General features: G+C 34.2%; 1 long non-coding RNA gene across 5 annotated transcripts in view; it reads right to left on the reverse strand.

Moving 5' to 3' along the window:
* LOC307187225 overlaps window positions 1–24110 on the reverse strand; it is a 169681-nt gene that overhangs the window by 129971 nt on the left and 15600 nt on the right. For 3 of the 5 annotated variants that reach the window (XR_013828554.1, XR_013828555.1, XR_013828556.1), the window contains exon 7: window positions 4056–4155. The exons of 1 other annotated variant lie outside the window; for it this stretch is intronic. This is a non-coding gene — a long non-coding RNA (uncharacterized lncRNA). Of the gene's footprint in view, window positions 1–4055; window positions 4156–16825; window positions 16927–24110 lie in introns of those variants that run through there. One more of the 5 variants, XR_013828558.1, reaches the window with a different exon arrangement.

The following is a 24110-nucleotide window of genomic DNA, read 5'->3' on the forward strand; positions in this document are numbered from 1 at the left end:
AAATGGAAAAGCTTGCAACCAAGGATATTCTACCCAGCAAATCATCATTTTGAATAGAAGGAGAGAGAAAGAATTTCTCAGACAAGCAAAAAGTGAAGAATACAGTAATACCTAAAAGAAATATTCAAAGGCCTTCTCTAAAAGTATCAAGAAACTATAGGAGGGCTTCCCTGGTGGTGCAGTGGTTGAGAGTCCGCCTGCTGATGCAGGGGACATGGGTTCATGCCCCGGTCCGGGAAGATCCCACATGCTGTGGAGCAGCTGGGCCTGTGAGCCATGGCCACTGAGCCTGCGCGTCCAGAGCCTGTGCTCCGTGGCGGGAGAGGCCACAGCAGTGAGAGGCCCGCATACTGCAAAAAAAAAAAAAAAAAAAAAAAAAAAAAAAAGAATCTATAGGAAATAGAAAACTACAATAGGAAAGGAAAAAATATAAAAAGATGAAGATCACTTAAATAAACCAATGGGTCAACAATTAAAGAGGAAATCATAAAATACCTTGAGACAAATGATAATTAAAATACAACCTAACAAAAACTATGGGATGCAGCAAAAGCAGTTCTAAGAGGGAAATTCATAGTGATACAGGCCTTCCTTAAGAAACAAGAAAAATTGCAAACAACTAACCTACCATGTAAAAGAGGTAGAAACAAACAAACAAATCCTAAAGTCAGCAGAAAGAAGGAAATAAAGATCAGAGAGAAAAGAAATAAAATAGTGACCAAAAAATAGAAAAGATCAATAAAATCTTTTGAAAAGATAAAATTGACAAATCGCTAGCCAGGCTCACTAAAAAGATAAGAGAGAGAACCCAAATAAAAACAAAAAAAGAAGTGAAAGAGAAGAAATAACCAATACCACAGAAATACAAAAAATCATAAGAAAATAGTATTAACAGATATATGTTGACAAATTGGACAAGCTAGAAGAACTTGACAAGTTTCTAGAAATATAGAACCTGCCAAAATTGAGTCAGGAAGAAAGAGAATTTGAACAGACTGATAACTAGAAGTGAAATAGAATCTGTAATAAAAAATTCCCTGCAAACAAAATTCCAGGACAAGAAGGCTTCCCTGGGGAATTTTACCAAACATACAAAGAAGAATATATACCTATCATTCTCAAAATATTCCAAAAGAATGAAGAGAGAACACTTCCAAATGTTTTATATGAAACCACAATCACTCTAATACCAAAACCAGACAAAGATGCTACAAAAAAATAAAATTACAAACCACTGTCTTTGATGAATATACATGCAAAAATCCTCAACAAAATATTAGCAAATCATATCAACAATATATAAGAAGGAACATATACCATGATCAAGTTGGATTCATTCCAGGGTTACAAGGATGGTTTGACATACACAAATCAATGTGATACACCACATAACAGAAGAAAAAACAAAAACCATATGATCATCTCAATAGACACAGAAAAACAATTGATAAAATTCAAAATCTACTCATAATAAAACCTCTTACCAAAGTGGGTATAGAGCGAACATATCTCAACATAATAAAAGCTATTTATGACAAACCCACAGTCAACATAATACTCAACAGTGAAAACCTGAAAGCCTTCTCACTAAAATCTGGAACAAGACAAGGATGCTTACTCTAACCACGTCTATTCAACACAGTATTCAAAATCTTAGCCACAACAATCACACAAGAAAAGAAATAAAAGCTATCAAAATTGGAAGGGAAGAGGCAAAACTGTCACTATTTGCAGATGAAATGATACTCTATATAGAGAAGCCCCAAGACTCCACACAAAATCTATTGGAATAAATAAGTTCAGCAAGATACAAGATTAACACACAGAAATCTGTTCCATTTCTTTACACTAACAATGAAGTATCAGAAAGAGATTTAAAAAACAGTCTCGTTTAAAATTGAATCAAAAAAGAAAAAAAACCTAGGAATTAACTTTCATGGAGGTGAAATACCTATATGCTGAAAACTATAAAACACCTGTTAAGGAAATTGAAGATGATTCAAAGAAATGGAAAGAGATCCCATGTTCTTTATTGGAAGAATTAATACTGTTAATATGGTCATATTACCCAAAGCAATCTACAGATTTATTTCAATCCCTAACAAAATACCCATCATATTTTTCACAGAACTAGAACAAATAATCCTAAAATTTATATGGAACCACAAAAGATCCAGAATTGTCAAAGCAATCCCGAAGAAAAAGAACAAAGCTGGAGCCATAACGTTTCCAGACTTCAGACAATACTACAAAGTTACAATAATCAAAACAGCATAGTACTGTCACAAAAGTAGACATATAGGTCTACTTTGGAGTAGAATAGAGTCCAGAAATAAATCTACACACCTACAGTCAATTAATATTCAACAAAGGAGGCAAGAATGTACAATGGGGAAAAGACAGTCTCTTCAGCAGGTGGTGTTGGAAAAGCTGTACAGCTACATGAAAAATCAATGAAATTAGAACACTCCCTCACACCATATACAAAAATAAACTTAAAATGGTTTAAAGACCTAAATATAAGACATGGCACCATAGAATTGCTAGAAGAGAACATAGACAAAACATTCTCTGACAGAAATTGTAGCAACATTTTCTTAGATCAGTCTCCCATGGCAAAATAAATCAAAGCAAACATAAATAAATGGTACCTAATCAAACTTAAAAGGTTTTTCACAAAGGAAGCCATTAACAAAACTAAAAATAACTTATGGAATGGGATGCAATGAACAAGGGGTTAATATCCAAAATACAAAAACAGCTCATACAATTCACTATAAAAAAAAACCCCAATCAAAAATGGGTAGAATACCTAAGTAGACAATTTCTCCAAAGAAGACATACAGATGCCCCCTGGTACATGAAAAGATGCTCAACATTGCTAATTATTAGAGAAATGCTAATCAAAACTACAATGAAGTACCACCTCACTCCAGTCAAAATGGCCTCATTAAAATGTCTACAAATAATAAATGTTGGAGAGGGTGTGGATAAAGCGGAACCCTCCTACACTGTTGGTGGGAATGTAAATTGGTACAGACACTATAGAGAACAGTATGGAGTTTCATGAAAGAACTAAAAATAAAACTACCATATGATCCAGCAATTCCACTCCTGAGCATATAACCAGAAAAAAAAAAAAAAACCCACCAATTTGAAAAGATAAATGCACCCCAATGTTAATAGCAGCATTATTTATGATAGCAAAGACATGGAAACAACCAAGTGCCCATCAACTGACAATTAGCTTAAGGTGTGGTACATATATACATATATACACACTCACAATGAAATATTACTCAGCCATAAAAGGAATGAAATAGTGCCATTTACAGCAACATGGATGGACCTAGAGAATATTATGCTTAGTGAAATAAGTCAGGCAAAGACAAATATTATATGATATCACTTATATGTGGAATCTAAAAAATAATACAAATGAATCTATGTACAAAACAGAAGCAGACTCACAGACATAGAGAACAAACTCATGGTTACCAAAGGGGAAGGGAGGCAAGGGAGGGATAAATTAGGAGTATGGATTAACAGATACAAACTATTATACATAAAATAGATAAGAAACAAAGACCTACTGTATAGCACAGGGAACTATAATCAATATCTTGTAATAACCTCTAATGGAAAATAATCTGAAAATACATTTATATATATATATATAATTGAATCACTTTGCTGCACACCTGAAACTAGCAAAATATTATAAATCAACTACACTTCCATAAAAAACAATAAGAAAACACTAGAATAGATATCTTTCATTAGGAAAATTTAGTGTTTAAATTTTGCTGCATAAAGAATAAACCATTCTTATTTTTTACTTCTCTTTATAAAATCCATGAGCCTCCTGTCTTCAGAGTTCCATGATTAAAAATTGTAGTATATCATTTCTTTTATTCCCTAATTTCTACATTCTTGGATATACTAGCTATCCTAATTTCAATCATCATTCCTCAGAGTTTCTTAAATGAACTTTAAGCCTCTTTTGGCAATTTTAATTATATTCAATTTTCTCCTGTATGACCTACTGTTTTTACCTTAGACTATTTTAAGATCTCATTCAGGTGGCCTCTTCCCTTCCAACATCTATGATATTTTTTCTCCAACTTCTTTCTTGGCATCATAATATATTTGGACCTAGAATAAAGTATGAGTAATTTGTTAACCAATTAGAGCTCTTAAATACATATTATTTACTTTGTAAAGCACATTCATTGATTTATAGACAGGAAACAGGAATGTTCAGACAAAATAATATTTGTTTACCTCCTATATATTTAGATGGCATATTTATCCTAAAATATTTATACAGTGCCATAGTCTAATTCCATTTTTGATACTTGACAGCTGATAGCTTTCAAGCCCGCCTTTCCTTTCTACTTGCTATGGTCTGAAAGTTCGTGTCCCCCCAAAATTAATTTGTTGAAATTCTTAACCCCAAAGGTAATGGTATTTGAAGGTGGGGCCTTGGGAGCTGCTTAAGTCATGAGGGTGGAGCCCTCACGGATGGGATTAGTACCTTATAAAAGAGACGCCACTAAGGTATATAGTCCCTTGTACCATGTGAACATATACAGCAAGAAGGCACTGGCTATGAACCGGCAAATAGGCCATGACCTGACAATGTTGCCACCCTGATCTCAGACTTCTAGCCTCCAGAACTATAAGAAACAAACTTCTGTTGTTTACAATCCATTCAGTCTTGATGGTACTTTGTTATAGTGACTTGAACTGACTTACACCCACTCTACCTCACAACTAGGCAAGCTGACAAGAAAATCCATGTGCCCCCCTCATTGGGCTCTGAAGAGAAATTCAAACTTCACAAAACCTGGCTCACTAAGGTAAACTTTTCCCCAGGTGTACTATGTAGTTGAACTCACTCTCTCTGCCTCACTCAAACCAGCCTGGACCTACTTGTGCTTCCCCTACTCTCCCCAGGTTTCCTTGTCTGAGTAATAAAATTTATTTCAAATTCTCTTTGTGTGTGGAGTATCAAACTCAACATTCAACTTATTAATTGGGAAGGGGTCTATTTCACCTTTCATGGGTGACCACAAAATAAATGCTTAAGTATCTATGTGACTTCCCTGTGTTTAGATCTCAATGTTGTGCTAACTATGAAAGCAGTAAGTACCAATTATCTGGAAAAATAGGAGTTCTTCTAGCTAGGTCACATAAGAAGTACTATGGATTCACCTGAAACAGATCTAATTTCCCAGTTTTCCTATGTTTTTAGCACTGTGGAGAAAAATGTAAAATGATGGCAAGATACACGTGTTTGGTGTGAACTTTTGAAGCAAACCTAAGAAAGCATGTAGGTATATTATTCTACAAGATAATAGATATATACAGAACATTCCATCCAAAACAACGGAATACATTCTTTCAAGAGCACATGAAACATTTTCAGGGTAGACCACATGTTAGGCCACAAAACAAGTCTCAATAAACATATGAAGATTGAAATCACATCAAGCATCTTTTCCAAGCACAACGGTATGAAACCAGAAATTACGGGGAAAAAAAAAGAAAAAACAAAAGGCATGGAGGCTAAACAGTATGCTACTGGAAAACCAATTGGTCAGTGAATAAATCAAAGAGGAAATTTAAAAATACCTTGAGACGAATGAAAATAAATAGGAACACAATGACTGAAAATCTATGAGATGCAGCCAAAGTAGTTCTCAGAAGGAAGTTTATAGCAATACAGGCTTACCTCAAGAAACAAGAAAAATATCAAATAAACAACTAACTATATACCTAAAGGAATTAGAAAAAAACAACGTCTAAAGTTAGTAGAAGAAGGAAATTGTAAAAATCAGAGAGAAAAAAAGAGATTTAAAAAACAACAGAAAAAGTGAATGAAACTGAGAGCTGTGTTTTGAAAAGATAAAGTTGTTAAGTCTTCAGTCAGACTTATTAAGAAAAAAAGAGGGCCCAAATTATTAAAATTAGAAATGAAAGGGAAGAAATTATAACTGATATCACAGAAATACAAATAATCAAAAGAGAATACAATGAACAGTTGTACACCAACAAATTGGACAAAGTGGAAGAAATGGATAAATTCCTAGAAACATACAATCTCCTAAAACTGACTCAGGAACAAATAGAAAATCTGATCAGGCCAATTACGAGTAACAAAATTGAATCAGTAATTTTCAAAACCCCCAATAAAAGTCCAGGGCTAGATGGCTTCACAGATGATTTCTATCAAACTTTTAAAGAAGAGTCAACAGCTATCCTTCTCAAACTGTTTCAAAAAAATTGAAGAGGGAACACTTCCAAACTCATTCTATGAGGCCAACATCACACTGATACCAAAACTAAAGACACTATAAAAAGAACATTACAGCTCAATTATCATGATGAACATAGATGAAAAATTCAAGAAAGTATTAGCAAAACAAATTTAACAGTACAGTAAGAGGATCATACACCATGATCAAATGGGATTTATTGCAGGGATGCAAGGATGGCTCATTAACTGTAAATCCAACAGCATGATATGCTACATTAACAAAATGAAGGATAAAAATTACATGATCATCTCAGTAGATGCAGAAAAAGTATCTGAAAAAAATCAATTTGTATTTATGATAAGAACTCTCAACAAAGTGGGTATGGAGGGAATGTACCTCAACATAATAAAGGTCATTTATAACAAACCCATAGCTAATATTATACTCAGCAGTAAAAAGCTGAAAGATTTCCCTCTAATATCAGGAAGAAGTCAAGGAGACTTAGTCTTGCCACTTTTATTCAACATACTATTAGAAGTCCTAGTCACAGTAATCAGATAAGAAAAATAAAAGCAACCCAAGTTGGAAGGGAAGAAGTAAACTGTTACTATTTGCAAATGACATAATACTTTATGTAGAAAATCCTAAAGACACCACCAAAAAACTATTAAAATTAATAAATGAATTCGGTAAAGTTGCAGGATACAAAATTAATATTCAGAAATCTGTTGGATTTCTATACGCTAATAATGAACTATTGGAAAAAGAAATCAAGAACACAGTTTAATTTACAATTGCATCAAAAAGAATAAGATGTCTAGGAATAAATTTAACCAAGTAGGCGAGAAACCTGTACTCTGAAATCTGTAAGATACTGAGGAAAAAAAATGATGACACAAATAAATGGAAAGATATTCTGTGTTCATGGATTGAAAGAATATTGATAAAATGTCCATATGACCCAAAGCAATCTATAGGTTCACTGCAATCCTTATCAAAATACAAATGCCATTTTTCACAGAAATAGAGAAAATAATTCTAAAACTTGTATGGAACCACAAAAGATCTTGAATAAACAAAGCAATCCTGAGAAAGAACAAAGCTAGAGGTATCATGCTCCCAGACATCAGCTCCACTACAAAACAGTATGGTACTGGTACAAAAACAGACAAACAGATCCATGGAATAGAATAGAGAGCCCAGAAACAAACCCACACATATAAGGTTAATTAATCTACAACAAAGAAGGCAAAAATATACAGTGCAGAAAAGACAGTTTCTTCAATAAGTAGCATTAGAACTGGACAGCTTCATATGAAAGAATAAAACTAGACCATTTTCTCACACCATATACAAAACACACACACACACAAAACAAACAAACAAACAAAAAAAAAACACCTCAAAATGGATTAAGACTTAAATGTAAGACCTGAAACCATGAAATCTCCCAGAAAAAAACATAGACAGTATGCTCTTTCACATCAATGTTAGCAATATTTTTTGGTAACGTCTCTTCAGGCAAGGGCAACTAAAGCAAAAATAAACAAATGGGACCAAGTCAAGCTATAAAGCTTTTGTACAGTGAAGGAAATCATTGACGAAACAAAAAGGCTGTCCACTGAATGGGAGAAAACCGTTGTCAGTTATATATCCGATAAGGGGTTGATATCCAAAATATGTAAGAACTCAAACAACTTAATGTAAAAAAAAAATGCAATTTAAAAATGGGCAGAGGAGCTGAATAGGTGTTATTCTGAGGACATACATATGGTCAATAGGCACCTGAACAGATGCTTAACATCACTAGTCATCAGGGAAATGCAAATCAAAACCACAGTGAGATGTCACCTTACATCTGTCAGATGGCTATTATAAAAAAGAAATAACAAGCGTTGGTGAGGATGTGGAGAAAGGGAACCCTGTGCACTGTTGGTGGGAATGTAAGTTGGTACAGTCATTATGGTAAACAGTAAGGAAGTTCTTCACAAAATTTAAAATAGAAGTATCATATTATCCAGCAATTTCACTCGTTATCTGAAGAAAGCAAAAACACTAATTTGCAAAGATATATGCACCCCAATGTTCATAGCAGCATGACTTACAATAGCCAAGATATGGAAGCAAGCTACATGCCCATTAACAGATAAATGGATAAATATGTGGTGTATATATACCATGGAATATTAGACCTAAAAAAAGAATGAAATCTCACCATTTGCAACACATATGGACCTGGAGGGTACTGTGACTAGTGACATAAGACAGAAAGACAAATACTGTATGTTTTCACTTACATGTGGAATCTAAAAAAAAATGAAACAGATGAACAAATACCAAAACAGAAACAGACTCACATATACAGAGAACAAACTAGTAGTTGCCAGAGAGGAGGGGGTGGGGGGAGAGGCAAAATAGGTGAAGGTGATTAAGAGGTAAAAACTACCAGTTATAAAATAATTAAGTCACAGGGATGTAATATATAGCCCAGTGAATATGGTCAAAGGTTTATAATAACTTTGTATGGTATGAAATTTATAAAAATATCAAATCACTACGTTGTACACCTGAAACTAGTATAATATTGCAAGTTAACTACACTTCAATATAAAAACTTAAAAATTAATAAAAAGAATTCAAGAGATCATATACAATCCCCCTCCTTCCCTAAAACTTATTGGTCATGGTGTAATTCTGTGGTGGAATTGTGACTTATTCACTATGAAGATACATGGCAACAGGTTTATTGATTTAGATTCATATTTATACATGTAAAAATATATATCGTAATATATACTTATTAAAATCCCTAAAAGAAAACACATACAAAGCGAAGAATTACATATAGCAAAAAAAAAAAAAGAAAAAAAAAAGAAAATTATAGGGTCAATACAGTAAATGTTAGACTTCCTTATCTTTATTTTTATATTAGTTTTTGGAAGATTAGTCCCCATTTAATCTAATTCCTTGTTGTCTTACCAAAAGATTTAGGTATTATCTAAACCCTTTAATGGCTTTGACTATATTCTATGACTTCAAGCTAACAAAAAAATGTTTTAACCTGTTTCTTTTTAACTGTTGATTTAGTGAGCTGTTTCTTTGACTACCTAGTTTTACTGAAGTCAGATGGAAAAAAGCAGGACCACGCTGTCAGGGTAACTGGATTTCAGACCTGCATCTGAAACTAAATAGTTTTATTACTCAGAGGCCTCAGATTGATTTCACTTGCATAAAGGATACCAAACTAGATTTTATCTAGAGACTCTGGCATCTTTAAAATTCTATGGTTAGATTCTCCATTATTTCTCCTTCATTCATGCATGTCAGATTATAATCTTTCTTTAAGGGATATAAGGAAACAAACTATAAGCACCATTTTGTGTGTGTGTTAAATCTTGAATTTGCTCTAAACAATAATCATTTCAATCTTTGGGGAAAGTGCCATCTTTTCTCTCATCCATGAGTGCCCACTTTAGCTATAACTTCATGTAATTTAAATCCTCAGATACAATATGTCTTTGCTTTATTAATGATTAGTGACAGCTTCAAATAGAAATCTATGCAGGTTCAAAGTTGTTAATCATTTACCAAAGAAAGAAATATTTTGTTAAGAAATTTGCAAAGAGCAAATCATTACAATCAGCTAGTATCAGGCAAATCAGAATGTTTTAAAATTATGTTTTTTCCCCCACAACACATTTTTATCTAGTGTATTTTGAAATGTAAAGCCAATGCCATGTTTTAAAGATTAATTGAAAGATTGATTTCATTTTAAATCCAAATTAAAAATTTAACATATTTTGGATAAGTAAAGCAATATTACCTTTGTAGAATAGAATTTGTTGGGATAACGAAATAAGAGGAAAATCATACTATTTTCCATGTTTCTATAGGAGACAATTGTGATAGGCTACTAGGGCTTGCTCAGGAACTAGAAGCCTACTGGCTCAGCTGTCTGTGGTTATTGACACCTGTCTTCACTACCAGTAGCCAGTTACAGGCTCACTGACCACAACTTTCAGAAAGGTGCTATCCATACCCCACTTTATTTCAGCATGTTAATAAATTACCCAACACTTCCCTTACCTAATGTACAAACACACTTATGATAGAGTCCACATGCTTGATTCAGGTTGGAGTTGATAGAATCTGAGTCATGTGCAAGGATGCAAGAGGCAGTGTTCTAAGATGAAACCACAGCCAACAGCAGAGAGGCAGGCCCCATGTGGAATTCATCTGAGGGCATGGGAAAACCAAATTCAGGATATAAAGCCCTGATATCTCATACCAGAACAGGAAAATGTAAGAAACTGAAATGTAACCAGTATGTCAGAGGGTGTCTATGGGTGTCTAAGGGCTTAAGCTATACTTGGGAAGTAAACCAAGAATTATTTACAGACTGGGACACAGTTTTAGGAAAATGAAAATTAGGGAGAGAGAGAATGACAACAGAAATATAGAGTAAGGAAATATATCACAGACACACAACTTTAGATAATAAGTGAAATAAAACTTAAAGCAACAGAAGACTAAATAACACGGTAAGGTAAAGTTACAATTTTAGGTAGCATGGTAGATGGAAAAGGTCTCACTGAGAAGGCAATATTTACGTTAAGACTCAAAAGAGGCAATAGACCCAGCCATGGGCTTTGCCGTGTACCTGAGATGAGTGTTCCAGGCAAAGACAATAGCAAGTGCAAAAACTGTGAGGTAGAGCATGTCCTGTGTAATGAAGGAAGAGTATGGAGGCCAGTGTGGCTGGAACTAAATGAGCGAGGTAGAGAAAAGTAGGAGATGAGTTTACCCAATCATTGTCTTTGTGGGTACTTGTGTTTGAATAATGCAGGAAACCATCGATGGGTTCTGAGCAGAAATGTAGGCTAACGATATATTTGAAATGTGGTACTATTGGGCTGCACCCTACAGGCCTGAAAGCATTGTAGTGCTCAGCCTCAAGACTGAAGCAAGAGCCCAGAAGACAGGGACATCAACGGTTTATTGGACAGGAGAGTCTTACGTGTCTGAAGGAAAAGGTCCCGAAGTGACACTTTCATTGTATACGGCAGCCGGCAAGCAGGAATCAGTAGCAATCTTCACTACTGGAGGAGGAGGCTAGGATTTATAGGGGGAATTGACTTCAGGTTGGCTCATCAGTTACCAGGGAAACCAGCGGCTGGAGCAGGGGGCAAACACTGAGGTAGTTACTGATTAAGCCCTATAATTATGAGGATTGGATAGTCATGTGAGTGAAACAGGGACTGATGGAGCGTGGGAGGTACAGAGAGCAAGAGAACAGTCATCTTGAATGGCCTGACCGTAGACGTACTCTGGCTGCATGCTGAGAATAGGCTTCATGGACCTGGCCCATCATTTAATCATGGCTCCACAGCCCAAGTTACATATATGTCACTGTGAATTTACATTGTCCTAGACATTTCAGAGACAGAATCAAGTTTCACAAAAATAATTTATTATTTGAGAAAAACAGGTTTCAAAACTCATGAGAGAATATGGAAAAGATAGAGTATGTCTGCAATAGTTATCACAGATTTGCAAAAGAAGTCAGTTCGATGTGAAATTCAGTTCAATGAAACATATGACTATATAACAAGTCATATTTTTATCTAAAGCTTAGCAGATTTCTATAAGTTAAAATGAGATTGAAAGCAATTGAATTCTAGTTCACTTTCAGGGAGATTTTCTATCATTAAGCACTTCACTGGCAATAAAATTTTGAATGAAAAGAGAAAAATTCATTCCGTTTTTAAAGAAAAAAATCAGAGGACATAAAAATTCATAAACATGTGCAAAAACTTCTTTATCCTACCGTCTGGGAAATTATAAAGATCCTTTTACACAAATTCTATTGCAGGTGGTAGAGCTAAAAACTCTTAGCATTCTGATAGTTATAAGAACAATAAATGGTATATTCACAGAATATGAAGAAATACAAGCAGGCCATTTATTTATAGTCATATCTGTAATTTGCTTTAGTTTACAATTGTATGAAAACAGATGTTAGAAATAAGCATGTACTGAAAGAACAAACTGCATCACATATGACTGTAACATATCCTTTCTTTGTTAAAAATGATTTCTGAAATAATATATACAGTTATTATTCATAATAATATGAATATGAATTCATATGTCCTTTTAATATTAAGCTGTTAATATTCATTGGTTTATAGTTGTTTTCACATTTCTTATTGATTCCGTTTCTGCCCGTGCTAAGCCACCTGTTATAAACTTAGATTTATTTACAAAAACACCTTCCGCTTGGTTAGAGACGATCAGAATTTAGGCTGTAATGGCATTTCATACCTCTTTTTATCCCTGTGGAAGGAAGTCTCAAGTTGACCTTTATGTACCTATTTAAGGAAGGCTATTATTGTACTTCATAAGGTGATCTAATTCCACAAGAATAGTAAAATGGAAGAAGAGGGTAATCATATTTGAAAAAGGTAGGCTCATTCATTTTACAGGATATAGAGAAGAGCAAAGCAATATTAGTGATGATGTTCTCATTTAGCACAAGGTGAAAGAGCTTGAAAAAATGACACCGGTTCAAAGTCCTCCAAGTTTCATTTTTATCTGATTTCAGTGTTTTCATCCACTTGTTATAATACCATAATGTAAGTCCAGCAACTCAGCATCATTTATCTGGGCAAGTTGACATCAATCAATTAATCACTAAACTTTACCAAAAGAAAAAAATTTGTTCTTAACCTACTTTCCTTCTTTACTCTCACAATATGATGTACTTATCTCCATGAGGATATAAGAATACTTGCCTTTTATTGTTTTATAGTTGTTTCCTATAGGATATTTCTCAGAAGGAAGAAAATATGCATTATTTCTCTTTATTCACACAATGATACAGAACTGTTACCTTACTGGCATGTATTCAATGAATAGGTGTAATTTAAGAGAGAGATTAGTTAAGGATGAAATCTTACATTTTAGTGGGTGATTACTGTCCACACCTATAGAAGGAAACAGTTTCTTGAGAAGATTGGAATATCCTGTATTGAACTAACTAGATTTAGTATTCTAATTTAAGATTTTGTAATCTCCTGGAAACTCTCTAGTGTTCTCTGTTAAATCTGTTACTTTCATCACAAGTCTTACTATGTATGGTGTTAGCACCCTGTTTAGAAATCCAATACATATAATTAAATAAAGATTAAAGAAAGAAAAACAGTTACATAAATTTTCTCTTTGTTTCTCCATCAACATTTGTCATTTTAACTCATACTGACCCCAACTGATGTCTATATTATAGTTGTAGTTTAAATATTATAAATGAGCGATATATGCCTGTGTATTCTAATAGAAATCTCCAACATGATACAAGCCAGTCGCTTGCTCGGTAGTGACCAATTGTAGTGTAGAAATTGTTTGGTCTTTGTTTACATTTAAATTAATATAAAAATTTTGCTCTGTCTTAGGAGGGAATGAGTTAATTGGCAGAAATCTTAAAATATTAAATGGACCTAGAGTTCTCACTGCAATTCTAAGGCAAGTAGCTTGAAAAACCACAAGTATAAATTTTCATTCAACTAGTTAAGAGTTAAAAAAGGAAATGTTTATTGTTGTTATTTTGCTAATATGAATTCAAATAATATAGAAATATAGATAAGCTAATTTCAGAATAATTTTAAAGCAATTTATATTTAGTTATCACAAATATATTTATTTAATACAGTGAGTTTCCTTTATTACTACAGGGTCTGAATATTTCTAGACTTCTTCCAGCCTAAAATATTTTAAAATCACCTTAATATTCAACTCCATAATTCATTAGTGGGCAGGCCCTCTATCATCACCTTATCCCACATCCAATAACACCCATTAATAAAACATATTCAAAACTTAGAAATAAAAGGGAAAAGTGATTTCAGTATCATACTAGAATACTGCCTAACAAAATCACCTAAGAATTATTTGACTAGAAGGATCTAATTTTGTTTGACTCGTATTTGCTATTGACTAGAATGCAAACACTACATTAGGGGTTAATTTGTAGAGAACTAATAATGTGAAAATGATTCTTTATCTGGTAGAGAACCTATTTCTAAAAGTTATGGTTTAATTCCCTTTGGGGATACTGACTACTTTTGGATCTCATGGAGTAATCTTTGATTTTTTTAACATTTATTTTATTGAAGTATAGTTGATTTACAATGTATTAATTTCTGATGTACAGCAAAGTGATTTAGTTACATATATATTATTTTTCATATACCTTTCCATTAGGATTACAGGATATTGAATATAGTTCCCTGTACTATACAGTAGGACTTGTTGTTTATCCATCCTATACATAATAGTTTGCATCTGCTAATCCCAAACTCCCAATCCATCCCTCCTCCCTGCCCCCACCTTGGCAACCACAAGTCTGTTCTCTATATCTGTAAGTCTGTTTCTGTTTTGTAGATTAGTTCATTTGTTGTCATATTTTAGATTCCACATATAAGAGATATCATATAGTATTTGTCTTTCTTTTTCTGACTTACTTCACTTAGTATGATAATCTCTAGGTCCATCCATGTTCCTGCAAATGGCATTATTTCATTCTTTTTTAGGGCTGAGTAGTATTCCATTGTATATATGTACCACGTCTTCTTTATCCATTCATCTGTCAATGGACATTTAGGTTGTTTTCATGTCTTGGCTATTGTAAATAGTGCTGGTAGGTACATAGGGGTGCATGTATCTTTTTCAATTAGAGTTTTGTATAGATATATGCCCAGAAGTGGGATCGCTGGATCATATGGCAAATCTATTTTTAGTTTTTTGAGGAACCTCCATACTGTTTTCCATAGTGGTTGCACCAATTTACATTTCCACCAACAGTGTAGGAGGGTTCCTTTTTCTTCATGGAGCAATCTTATTCTACCATTCTTTGTTTACCATTTACATCCTTATTTAAACAAGATTTTTTGCCATGCTGATTCCATCCTTAACAAGTTAAGTAAAATTTAGCCATATATTAAGAAAGTACTTCTATAAGAATCATATTTTTAACTTTTTTGAGAATTGTCTTGTCATTCCTTTAGACAGTCCAAGGGGACAATCAGCATGTGATATTACTTTCAGGTAATATCAGGCCTCATAAACACAACTTTTAACTATTTCAGGTCACCCACCATTTTTTATTATTAATTTTATTTTACAGCATAAATATTACCACAATCTTAGCAGCTAAAAACAACACAAATTTATCTCACAGTTTCCATTGGTCAGGGGTGTGGCATATCATGGCTGGGTTCTATGCTGAAGGTCTCACATAGTTGAAATTGAGGAGTCATCTGGCGTTGTGTTGCATCTGAGGCTCAAGAACCTCTTCCAAGCTCATTCAGATGGTTGGTATAATTCAATTCCTTATAGTTGTAGGACTGAGGATGCTATTTTCTTGCTGGATCTTTTTGGATCCTAGTAGTTGCCCACCATTCTTGACATGTGGCCTTCTCTACATTATGGCTTTTGCTCCTTCAAGAAAACATCTCTGTTGCTTTCAAACTTTGACTTTCTCTGTCTCTCACCTGTAGACCGTATGACTAGGTCAAACCCACTCTATTAATCCACCTTATGATTAACCTAAAGTCAATTGATTAGTAATCTTAATTACATCTGCAAAAATTCCTTTCAAAGTATAATGTATCACAGGAGTGATATCTCACATTCCTGCTCACATCCAAGGTAAATAGGTGAGGTGATAGATGTGTTAATTAATTCAATGGAGGTAATCCCCTCACAATGTGTATGTATATCAAATAATCACATTATGCACTTTAAATATCTTACAGTTTTGTCAGTTACACCTCAATAAAGGTGAAGAAAAAGAGAATGTGGTTTAAAGAAAGACAGACAAATAGATCAATGGAACAGAAGAGTTCAGAATTATACTCATATATGGACAAGTGATCTTTGGCAAAGATAAAAATGGAATTTGGTAGACAAAGAGTAGTCTTTTACCAAATGGGACTAGAACAGTTAGTATTCACATGCAAAACAAGTAAGCTTCTATACCTTGCACCACACACAAATATTTAATTTAAAATGGATTACAGACCTAACTGTATAATTTAAAACTATAAAACTTCTAGAAGGAAACATAGGAGAAATCTTTGTGACCTCAGTTAGGCAAAGATTTCTTAGATAAGACACTAAAAGCATGATCTATAGTAGAATACATTGGAGCTCTCTATCTATGCAGCTCTTGCCTCTCTTGTACTCTAGGCTGCAAATTCTTGCTGTCTTTGTCTCCTTTGACTATCACTTCTTCAACCCAGCAAGTTTATTGTGCTCCATCTGAGTTTCCCCACCCTGTACTGCAGCTTGGATACTTGTCTCAAGGCAGTAAACTGGGGCAATCATATGACTCACCCTCATTTGTTTCCTGTCTTTCAGAGATTACTGCCTTTCACTGTCTGATGCCCATTGTCCTGTAAACTGTTGTTCCATATATTTTTATTTGTTGGTTAAGTGGGAAGAAAAATCCTGTCTCTGTTACTCCACCTCTTAGATTCTTGAGTCTCTCCACTTTCTTGTATCTTGCTCTTTTCATCTTCCTTTCGTACAGTATCCTGTAGCAGCCTCTGCTGTGATTTTGATTTCTGGTACTACCACTGATCTCTAGGTGCCTCAGTTTCATTATCTACAAAACAAGGACAATAATAGTATCTAACAGGCTTGAACGTGTCAAGGATTAAGTGAGATATTAAGTCAAAAGCTCTTATTGTTTTCTTATTGGCTCTTCCCAGCTAGGGTTTTTACCCTCTTTAAGATTCCATCCGCCTAAGAAGATTAGTGATGCCAGGATTACATGAGCTGTTTCAATTGCAGGGTTGTGGTGGCTGCTATTTGAGGTCAGCTATTGTTAACAAATTGCTAAACACCTTTTAAGTTTTCCAATGATATTTATTACAATGTATGGACATAACGGCAAATGGGAACTTGGAAAACCCAATTTGATGGTCTGTGATGATCTATGTGAGAGATACTCATATTTTGCACTATGAGATAGACGGTTGAGATATTGAAAAATAGCATGGATTTTGTGTGTTCTGGGTAATGGCAAGGGAGAAATAAATGAAAATTTCTATGACTGGCCAATTTATAAGGGGGAGAATAAAAGTAAAATGGGGAGAAAGAGCAAAAAAATCAGATTTGAAGTGGATCGAAGAGATGCAAATCAAGTGATGAAATTTTAAGTTAAGTGAGAAATGCAAGTGGATACATCAAGGAAACAAAATTTATGAGTCTGTACCTCAGTATATAGGTCTCAGCTGGAAAAAAATGAAATTATTCTATATATAGGTGATATTTAAATTCAGGAGTTAATAACACAGAAGGTAAATTGTCAGACTCATAAAAATTATAGTTCTTAGCCAACACCAAGGATAAATAATAATTCTATTGATACAGATAGATATACTCTATATGAAATAAACCAAATCTTTTAGACACAGTTTCAGAAAAAAAAATCATTACTCCCAATTTACTATGCACTGTGGTTTGGGATTAATGAACAAGTTCTGAACAATGTGTGTGGAAACATTCTCAAAAGAAGTCATTTGCTTTGGGGACTCCTCAGTTTCACATAATAAAGATGTTTACATGCCTGCCTACTATTCTCCAGTCAGCTATTCTCCAAAGAAATCTATAAACTCTTAAGGGTATTTACAATAAGCAATCTAGGCATACTGGCAGATCGAAATAAAAAGACATTTCTTTCTAAGCAGAGAACACCACCCCTACCTTTCCACTAGTAAATATCATACCATGTTTATAAGGAACTGAGTCCTAGATCAATCACTTGTACCCTGGATCTCAGAGAAAGGAAATGCTGCTGTTATCAACTTCTTGTATAATTTAAAGCCACTTTCATTTTTTCTTCCTGGCCAATAATTTTCCATCATTGGTGGGTTTCAAACCAGTCTTCCTAAATATTTTCTCATTTGGGGGCTATGGGGGTCCATGTAAGTAGGTTTTGCTTCATTTAATTTTATTAATGAATATACAAATTCATATTACATCACATAGACATGACAGAGAGATTAAAAAGTTACATTATTAGGTTTTGTTCCTTCCCAATAGAAATTACCTTTTCCCATGTTTCCAGTGACCAGGGTAGCAATTAGAGGCCATTATTCAATAAATTGCAGATTCTCTCTGACTTATGAATATAAGCATATTCTGGATGTCATAATATAAGCTTTTACAGATATAGGTTTCCAGAATCATATGACATTTTCCATGCCTCCCCACATAGGGACAACATGGCATTGATTCTTTATGTATCCAATCTCAGTTGAATCATAGGAGGGGGAATTTTTCTTTTTATCTTTGGCACCTAGGACAATAGAGAGCTAGGATCTTGCCCCTGGGGCATCTTTTCATAGTTTATGCTATCCAAAGTGTCCCTCAAAAATATACCACCTTAGCCTGGGTCATTAACATTAATTGCTACAGATTTTTAAAAACACTGGAATCCATTCTGCTTTTCCTTAAGTGAAGGCGTAAACCCTCTATCAGAACTATGAACGAGTTTGGTGTTTCATCAGTTTAGTGACATGCCTAGCTAACTTATAAATTATTCATCATCTTCCCTAACTGGCTGCTGCTGACAGTCTCCTGAAATAATTTGCCTATTATACTCCAAGAATCATGAGACAGTCAACTAAAATTTGTACCACATCTTGCCTAACATGTCTAGTTCTCATCAAGTCACCATATATATTGTTACCATAGGGTGTTTTTGACAAAGGACAGGCTGGGTACACCTGCAGAAGAATTGTATAGCCCATTAAACTCTCCACTGGCAGAGTGTAAACCTAAATACAGCTAGCATGTGTTGCCGTAAATAGAACACATGCATCTCAAAAGGAGAATTATTTGTGATATATGTCTGCCATATAAACCTGAAACCTCTTTCTCTTGAGGCTACCCTGCTTCCATGTCACTTTTCTAAAAAAACATTTAATCTACATTCCCATTTAGTATATTCAAAGGAAGCAAGTCAAGTGTAAAAAACATTTAATCTACATTCTCATTTAGTATGTTCAAAGGAAGCAAGTCAAGTGCTGACCTTCTGGGAAAATGACATCAATTGGCTTCTCATCATATTCATTTCAAAGCCATGCCATGTGTAGAAGAAGCTAAGCAGCATGACTCAAGTATGATATTTATCTCATGATATATTTTAAAAGAAAAAAAATAGCAAATACTGTCCACAAATCATGAACCCAATGTTAGTTCTACCTGATTGAATCATCCGGGTGTCCTGTGACCGTATTTTTTTCTCCAAATTATCCAGACTGAGTTTTTAGGCAGAATACATGTCAGCACAAGTCAGTTTCCATTCTTTGTACAAAACAGGTTAAATCCTTTTCCCAACATTTTCCAATAATTAATATGAGAACTTAGAGACAGCTAAGAGTATTATTCTTTTGCTCTGAGACATTCTATGGGAATAAAATTACTGCATCTTTCCCTGAAATTACAACCTATATATGGGCGTTCTTCCTCTTTGCCATAAATTTATTTCTCCTTTTATTACCTGTTTTAACTTATATATTTCCCTCCTTAATGGGGGGCTCTGGTTTGGACATAATGCTTATGTAAAGAAAGACAGAAGCATTGACAATAATTGCTACAACAGTTCTTGTTTTTACCCCTTTCCAGTAAGAAGTCTTAGGACTTGATAGGTAAAAAATGGTAAGATTGTCCTTGCCACTTGGTAAGGGTGACACAATCATAGTTACACCTAAGTTAGCTGCAAGGCCCAAAATTTTGTCTTACCATAAAGTTCATTTAGGGATATTTACTGACAATTTTAGCTAACAGATATTGTATCTCATGCATCAATATTGTTCTGTATCCTGGCATACGTAAATACAACTGTTGCCTTAGGGCAACCAGACCAAGTAGGTAAAGAGAAGAACTATTTAATGTTGGAGAGATAAGACATTGTAGAATTGCTTTACCACTCAATACTTCATTCCTATCTCCAGATTCTAATAACTGTTCCAGTGGAGTCCTTCCTTTATGCCTTTTAAATTCAATGTCAGGACATATTCATTTAATTGACTCAGCCAGTCTCTCAAACTGTTCTCATCACCTCTTTTAAGTAACATAATGCTTAAAATAGTGTGTTCAGTGATATCATTATTAAGAACATATTAAGGAATATGATATATCTGTTTAATATATTTTCTTGCTTATGGCCATTCACTGGTAACAGTAAAGTGTGTATGTTGATCAGAAGAAATATAGCCTGGTGGAGAAATTTGATACCCTGTTTGCTAATTCCAAACTTTAATTGTATTTTCCATAGTTGCTTCTGAAACTGAATAAACAAAACAAAGAGTGAAAAAAATCTCAATTCTAAGCAATATCCATTTGCAGTCCCCTGCAGCTACTGATAGGAGTCCATGCATTCCAGCAAAGCGCTGGTTCCTAAGCAATAAGGATTTTACACAGAGCCATCATAAGAAGATATCTTTCCTATTGGCAGGAGCTGAGAGCAGAGTCTCTAACCACATTAGTGGTTTCAACTGACTTGATGTTGAACCATGCACAGCCTGAGCATACTCATGCCTATTCGTTTCATGAATTCAGGTAACTAGTTGTCCAGATCTGACCTCAATATCTCCATAGTTTTCCAATATCTTCTTAGCTGGCAGTTGGTCATTTTGGAGGGCATCTACATGAATTACCTTCATCCTTTCTGTAAATTACCAAAGAGACTTCCATAACTGAGTAACTCAAACAGGAGTGGAGTTTGTCATCTTGTTTGCTAGGACTTCCTTATCTCCTTTACTGTAAGGCCATTGGCTATAGCACAAGGGTCTGTAAAGATCCAAATGCTATTCTCTGTGTAGGAGCCTAATTCCACCTGCACCTGCTGAATAAACTGTTCCCAGTTTCAAGTAATGTGAACTGTATCTTTTCCTTCCCTAGTAAGATTTTATGCGGTCTATCAAGTATATAGCAAACAGTGTCCAAAACAGCCATTCAACCTCAGTTTTAGAACACTAATGTGGACCAAACAGCATGATTAGCTTTGCTGGAAAGGAAACGTAGCCTTCAGACCATACTGGGTCAAGGAAGGGAGATCCTTCAAGGGCTTATCACAGGACTCTGCAAGCAGTGAAGAAACTGGGCTTGGTATGTGTGAATTCATAATGAAATCCCCCTAATCATGGTTCTGCATATATCAGCTCCATTTTATCAATGAGAGTAGCTGTGCTACTTTCTCCCTATTGGACTTTCTCGAACATTACCTGAAACATGATAGACATTTATGGTCTCAGAATTATCTGATATCCTTCAGTGGCAGGAACCGTTTGCTTCAACACCCAATAACAAATTAGAAAGTGTCTTTCAAAGAAGCTATAAAAGTGGCTGTGTCAGGCTATTTTAGAGCTCAAAACACAAGAAGTTTTGGATGAATTAATTCTGCCAAAGGGTTCAGTCTACATAACTTCTGACTGCAAGCACATTTAAAATCTTATAAACTATTGAGTCATAATGTACTATTGAGAGTTCCTGAATAACTGCCTTTTGTTAATCTTTTTTCTGCTCATAACCCAATCACAATTTAGATTTCATTTTGGCAACCTTATATATAGTAGCCAGCAAAATTCCTAAGTGGGAAATGGGATTCAATAGAACCCAAATAGCCCTGCCAGATGCTTGGAATACTTTTAAATGGTGGGGTTGGAAAACGATAATTATTTATAATATTTTCAGGGATAACCATTGTAGTGATGGCATGCATAGTTACTCAGAATTTCACAAACTGGGCTGAACCTTGATGTTTAGCAGGATTCTCCAGCCAGCCTTTCTTTGTCACATGGATGACTCCAGTCCTTAACTTGTCCTGTATTTATTTCCATGAGGAGTCAACAATCATGACATCATCAGTGCAGCCCATGTATACAGTGTTCAGGTACCTACAATACCAGATTAAGACTGTACTGGTGAAGTCAAATATCTTGGCTCAAGACCATAATGGTATAATGCACATCATTCATACATGTACAGTTTTGACACCTTTTGCTGGATTCAGGCTCCATCACAGACTTCCTTAACCCTTCCATTAAAATCTCATTCAGATACACAATTAAGGAATTGGTATCTGTTTTATTTTTTTTTAAGTGGAAGAGGTGAAAAGTCATTGTCATCTTGTTTGTTTGGTAAAGAATTAAACACAAGAAGTTTAATAATTGAGGCAATTTGGTGAAAATATAAATATGAATTTTGGACTCTGATATAGGTGGGTTTCCGTCTTTCTATCTTAGAAACTGTAATATCAAGAAAACTTCATTGTACTATATGCATCTGCAAACTATATTCATCACTTTTTTCATCTAAAAAATGTGGATGATAATATCCTTACTTTGCAACTGTACTCAAAATATCAGAGAGAATTTCTGGAAAGTATGTTTTCCAATAGAGTAGATACTCCCCAAAAGTTTGTTATTGTTGATATCAATAAACTAAGGTAATATTTATATGGTATAAACTAGGATAGACTATTCAGAAATAATTACTTGGTGGATTGAGTTAAATAACCAGTCAATTATTTTGTTACACAGATCTTAAAATGACAGGGTCAATTGGATGTTTTAATCGAATAGATTATAGATTATGTTGGTATCTAAAACAACACAGTTAAATATTAACATTTTGTTGCTCATATTTTAATCCAAGTAGATGTATTTACTTCAGTGATTTTCTTTGTTATCTAAACTGGTTATAAATCTGTGGCATTTTTATATTTTTATTACAACCTTATATAAATTAATATTTTGAAAGAGCACAGATATTTTTTAAAAATATAATATTTCTAGTGATTGATCATTTCTACTTTTCTTCCTGGAGTTCAAAAAAATGATTAAAGTATTTTGGAATGAGGTCATATCATATCTGTATAACTTCCTGATATTGTTTTAAATAATTGATACGAGAAAGAGTGATAAAGATTTGGCAAAGGAGAATCTTCTCAAAAATAATAATTAGATGGTTATCTGCCTGCTTTTAATTACATTTGAAATTTAGGTTTCACAATTAGTTCCAAGAGGAGGGAGTCTGTTTCTTGATCTCCTTCCTCTCACACACATTTTCTTACCTCCCGCCAGGCATGAGTGGCAACAATGGAGTAGCGAAAAATGTTGGTACCAGGGATTCTAGCCAGTTATACATGAATATGGTACAACGCAGACATCTTCTAATTAGCAAAAGTAATTAAGAATAATCTTTTGCTCATACCCCATTTTCTCTGGCAACTGGTTGCTGACACTCTAGTAGTCTTTTGGCTTGCTAGTAGCAAATTTTGACCTTTGTGTTTCTGCAGATTACTCTGCATACGAGACTCAGTGATGATAACAATTTACTCTCCTTTAGTGCCTGGGCATTACTCATTATGCATACTGTTCTTCTTCATTCCTCTTGAGCAACTGTAGCATCTTCTACCCACGTAGGTTAATTCTTAATGACAGGGAAGAATCTGCTTCACACTCCTGACTCAGTACGTTTTAATAAAACCACGCTGGTAGCAAACTGATATTTCTGAGATAACTTTGATCATAGAATTTAAGATAATTTTCAATAATACTGTTTTTAAAATATTTTACAATTACTAGCAGGTAAATTTATACTCAAATTTATATCATAATTTTCAATTGTTAATTGATTTATGTTTTAAACTCTAACAATGTATTATATACACAAAATTCTAGTGAAATATCTAATGTCACTAAAAGTTATCTTAGCTGAAAATATAACAGGATTATCTCTAAACATAATAATATTTTTTAAAGAGGGCTTTTATGT

The sequence above is a fragment of the Stenella coeruleoalba genome (assembly GCF_951394435.1).
Source record: "Stenella coeruleoalba genome assembly, chromosome: 5".
Taxonomy (NCBI): domain Eukaryota; kingdom Metazoa; phylum Chordata; class Mammalia; order Artiodactyla; family Delphinidae; genus Stenella; species Stenella coeruleoalba.